The sequence below is a fragment of the Rattus rattus genome, chromosome X, assembly GCF_011064425.1.
Source record: "Rattus rattus isolate New Zealand chromosome X, Rrattus_CSIRO_v1, whole genome shotgun sequence".
Taxonomy (NCBI): domain Eukaryota; kingdom Metazoa; phylum Chordata; class Mammalia; order Rodentia; family Muridae; genus Rattus; species Rattus rattus.
In genome coordinates, this window is record NC_046172.1 from 115,191,735 (window position 1) to 115,197,483 (window position 5,749).

The following is a 5,749-nucleotide window of genomic DNA, read 5'->3' on the forward strand; positions in this document are numbered from 1 at the left end:
ATGGACTGACCCTGGACTCTGATCTCATAGGTAGCAATGAATATCCTAGTAAGATCATCAGTGGAAGGGGAAGCCCTGGGTCCTGCTAAGACTGAGCCCCCAGTGAACGTGATTGTTGGGGGGAGGGTGGTAATGGGGGAAGGATGGAAAGGGGAACACCCATAAAGAAGGGGAGGGGAGGGGCTGGGGATGTTTGCCCGAAACCAGGAAAGGGAATAACATTGAAAATGTAAATAAGAAATACTCAAGTTAATAATAAAAAAAAAAGATATAGGCATCTAGTACACTTTTGAGTTCTATAAAGTTTGCATATTAGCAAGACTGCTCACTGGGCAGCTGGAGCACCAGACAGAGTAACGGGGTAAAGTAGAGTCCAGCACGCACACCAAATGATGAGATGTGCTTCTACATTGTCCCTCTAGCACTAGCTCTGGAAAGCCAAGCTCTCCCTGATGGAATGTGCTCCGGTCTGATGTAGGGTCCAGCAGTGGGGTTCTATGGTGGACTGAATCTTGTGCCCATGCTGGTTGGTATTCTTCATTTGCTGTATCATTGGTTAAGGGTCATTAATTCCTTAAGGCATTTCCTTAAGGAATTTAATTGGGAAGGCCATAAGTTCTGCCACTGGTGTCATTCACAGATATGAGGGTACAGATTTCAGTGAAAGGTAGTAACCACCCCATCTACTGCATTAGTCTTTTTTTTTTGTTTTATCCTTTTGTATATTACATCCCAACCAGAGTTTCCACTCTGTCCTCATCTACTGGATAGAAATTTTAACAATCATATTTGAAAGAACATATACCTTCAGCTAAACAAGACTTTTCTTCTCTTATTGAACTGTTACACAGCACCTGTTATCCACATACAGATTGTTTCACATATCTATTGCTGCCTTCTTTGTCCAATGTATAGCTATCCCAATGATAGGACTCTTGTCTGTTTGTCCAGGACGTAAGAGAGTGCCTGTCATGTTGTGGTTGCTTAGTAAATATTTGTCTGCCTTGCCCAGGTGTCGCAGAGATTTGCCTGTCATGCTATAAAATGATCAAGTGACGTTGTAAAATGAGTTAGCCTGTGAACGCCAAAAGTAAAACACTACGTTGATGCTTAGATTATGGTTTCATTATCTGGCCAATATAGAAGGGACACAGACAAATTGATCTAATCACAGAGGGATGAAAGTGTAATGAACAATGGGGTCTTAACTAAATGCAGGAAGAATATAGTGAAGTGCAGTTTAAATGAAATCAGAATGCAATGGCCTGCATCACAGGTTTACTTCATCTCTTCCTGGAACACAATCACGTACGAAATACCCTTTAGAGCAAAAAATAGTAAGGTAGGTCAAGGGAAGACATAGGGAAGCTGGAGTTTCTACGGAGAAGTTGACTTCCTTTGACTGTGGGTTTCTTACTTTCCAGAGACAGCTAACTATTTATTTGTGAAAATGAATCATGTGAACGTTTCCACTTTTACCTTGAAGGCAAAATTGTCCTTACTCAGAATTCAGCTGAGAGTAATTGAAAATCCTGGCTACCTCTGATCAAATCACTTCTGCACCCAAACACAATGATCTGAAACATAATTAATGGTCAGGACTGTGCTTTCCAAGGGAAGGGTTTCATCTAGGACAGGTCAACAACGTCATGGTTTTCATTGCATTTTATGAAGCTCAAGTTGCTGAATATAGAAAAGAACACTACACTTTCATGTAGCTCATTAGTTAGGATGGCCTCAAAGTGACTCTGCATGAAAACATGGCCTTGAACTTCTGGTCCTCCTGCCTTACCCTACAGAGTGCTGGGTTATAGGCATGTGCCACCACACTAGACCGAGACATTACTGGGGCTGGAATCCATGGCCAAATGCACATTAGACAAACACTCTATTAACTAAGCTACATTTCCAGCCCTAAAGGTCTGGCCTTAATGGAACAAAATGCTACATTACATTCTCACAATTGTATACAGTCACCCCGTCTCTGTGAGAGTGTAATTCTAGTATTCAGCTTGGGCAACTAAATATGCAAAAGTTAAAGTCTCTCATATAAAATGGTTTAACATTTGCATATAAGCCAGCACATCCTCCAGATTACTGGGAAAATGGCTCCATGGTGCTTATTTTATGTAAAAATAAAGAAGGTAAGCTAGATGGAGGAAAGTGATGAACTCTGCAGATGATGGATGGAGTCTGGGATGGGATAGCACATTGCATGTGCACACATTTACCTTGCTGCTCTTCTCTGTCTATCTGTCTGTCTGTCCATCCGTCTGTCTGTCTATCTAGTTAGTGTAGTGTAGGTTTGTGGGACCCACACACGTATCCCACAGCACATGTGCGGAAGTGAGAGGACAGCTTAAGGAAATTGATTCTTTCCTTCCACATTGTGTGTACCAGGGATTAAACTTAGGTTGTCAGACTTGGCAGCAAGCACCTTTAGACATTGAGCCACATCAGCAGTCCATTGACTTACTGCTTTTATTTGTCAATTCGTTCGGTCATTCATTCATTCATTCATTCATGAGTTTTTAATCTATTCTAAAAAGATGAGAGTTAGCCTGCTAGCCCCTCCTCAATAATGGTGAGTCACCATTAAACCACTTCTCCCTGCAAAGATCTCTTGCATGCCCTAGGCACCCTACATATTTGGAACAAATGTGCAGCTTGACCTTCATGTGGGTCCCCTTTCAGTGGGGGCTATCTCTGACTCAGGTGCCTGTAATTGGATCCCTTTCCCTTAACTGGACTGCCCGGTTGGACCTCAGTGAGAGAGGTTGTGCTAATCTTGCTGGGACTGGATGTCCAGGGAGGATGGGGTGGTACCCAAGAGGGTCTTCCCCTTTTCTGAGGAGAAGGGGAGGTAGTGCAATAATGGGGGGATGGATTTGTAAGGGTGGGACTGGGAGTAGATGTGGAGGGTGGCTGTGATCAGGATGTAAAATGAATAAATAAATTAATGAAAAATAAAACATCTCTTACATGCAAATTGGTCACTCTACCATCCAAGGATGAGTCTTACATCCGTCCCCTCTTTATCTTCCTCGCATTGTATGCAGTATTTCTATTCTGCTAGCACCAGCTTTTGAAAGACTCTTTCTAAAATGGCAATTTTATCAGGTTATATGAAAACTATGCAGGAGATTGATCCACTAATATAAAGTCAATATTCCTTAGCATAGTATAACGAGTATATAATGAACTCTCCTTGTCATCTAAAAGACTCTCATCTTGTCACTCTCCCATTCTATCTATACTAGTGCCGCACTAGCTATGCATGTGTGCTACACATGATTGTTTTGTGCCACATGCCCTAGTAAGCTCCAGAGTTATGATAGTTGACAGTTGATGGGAAAATGGGGCCTTATCCTCATTTTGGAGGTCCTTAAAAATAATTTTAAATTTCAGAATTTGTCAAAAGTCTTCAGAAATATTCCAACAAATGGTCATAAGCAGCAGTGCTGACACCCCCAAATTCCCACATTTTCCTGTGCTAATCAGAAATAAAAAATCATATTCCCAGCAACATATGTCCTTCACTAAACCTTGTTCTTAGTTACACATATATATATGTATATATATATATAATTCTGATTCATTAATGCACCGTGTGAGTTTAAAAATATTAAATATATAGTTATTGCCCAGTTAGCTGTGTGGAATGCTATTATTCCATGAAATAATTATATTAGTGTGTTACCAAGGAAAGGAAGGAGCTCTCAACTAGAAAAGACTGTAAGGTTTTTGTTGTTGTTGTTTGTTTGTTTGTTTGTCTGGCATTGTTTGCTTAGATGAATTAAAATCAATATAACTGCAAATAGACTTCCTGGAACAGAAAAAATAAATGCCTTTACATGTGAAGTACAGATACAATATTTCATGTATTCATCTGTGCATGAGACTGTGTATGGGAATGTGCACATGAGTGAAAGTTTCCATGAAAGTTGGAAGAGGTTGTCAGACCGCACCCCTGGGGGCTAGAGTTATGTGTATTTGTGAGCTTACTGACATGAGCACTAGAAATGGAACTCAGGACCTCTGAAAGAGCAGTATGTGCTCTTAACTGCTGATCCATCTCTCTAGCCTGTAGATAATAATGTTTTTTTTTAAAGATGCTTTTGTCCTGTGGTTAGTTGCTGAAGTCACAGATGCTACAGTGCCACTACTACCTGAAATGTCCCTCATAATAGTCAAAAAAGAAACACTCAGTGTTACTATAGTTTATTTTTGAGTCTTCAAACCAAATAGGCCCTTTGATCTATCATGGAGAAGATCTTTGATGCTAGAAGACAATGCCTGGCACCAGTTACAAGCCATGACATTTTAGTGGATGAGTGCAGAGCTTACATTATGTAGAACACTCATATTAGGGTTCTTATATGTATGTTTCTTCAGTAGATCTCATAATCTTACTAATACCTGAAACAGAATAGGCAATAGTATTCTGCAGCAAAGGTAAGGAAAATCAATGACACAAGGTAGTCATGACACAAAACCAAAAGTATACATTCTTTCAACACTTCACGGTGTCTCTGAAAGGCAAAGAGAAAACTCACCCCTCCTACTTCTACAAGTAGGAAGCTTTTGGCTTGTTTGTTTTTAGTGCTTAGCAATTCACATGAGTCATTATTGAAACAAAATAGCACAAAGGTCAGTTCTACAAACATGAATGAATCTATATGCTACCCCCACCTAAATAGCATCCATCCTGAAGACCATCTCCTTTCAAATCTATAGGAAAATAACATGATATTCTCCATCTTCTTGTTTTTATTTTGTTTCAGTTTGTTTTTAATAGTCATTCTAGCTGATATTGAGCACCATTCAATTACCAGTTTGCCATTCGTATTTCTTTGAGAAGTGTCTATTTGGATGATTTGTTTAGTTTCATTGGATTATTATTTCTTGATGTTGTGTTTTCGTACTTGTTTATATCTTCTTCATGTAATACTCTGATGGAAAATGGATGGGACTGGAGGACATTATGTTAAGTAAAATAAGACAGGCATGAATAGACAAAGTATTTGGATTCGCTGTTAAGTGTGGAAATTAGAGAAATGAACACAGTGACCTGAAGGTACAATAGTGTTCACTACAAACTGAGAATGGGGATAAGACAGATAGATACATTAGAGCCACATTCAATCAGTGTATACTGTGCACATGGCTTTCAAGATCACACTGTCCTCTGTTATTATGAATTGTTGATATATATCATCAAAGATAAAATAATATGCATTAAGTTATCTTAAAATAGTTATTAAATGTTTCTGTGCCAATTGCATTTTGCTGTGTAAAAAACAACACTAAAATCCATACCTTAATATATCGACTTTATAATAACTTATTGTGAGGGTTACTTTCAGATTTTCCAACTTCATCTTATGTTAGTTGGGTCAATGAAATGGCCTCATTCACAGAAGTAGTGATGTTCTTGTTCCTGTCAGAAAGCTCAGGCAAAGCTTGTGGTTTAAGGGCCTCAGATTTCCTGCATGTGGTCTTCTGCAAGGATCTTTTCTAGCTTTCCCATAATGTGATTATGTAATGGATTGAGAGAGAATGCGGCATAGGTTCCTACATTTGAATACTTAGTCCTTAGTTGGAATTGCATTGAGAAGGGTTAGAAGGCATGTCCTTGTTGGAGAAGGTATGTCACTAGAAGCTAGGCTCAGAGGTTTCACAAGTTCATGCTAGCCACCACCAAAACCTCTTGCTCGTGGATCAGATGTAAGTGAGCTCTCAGTTATTG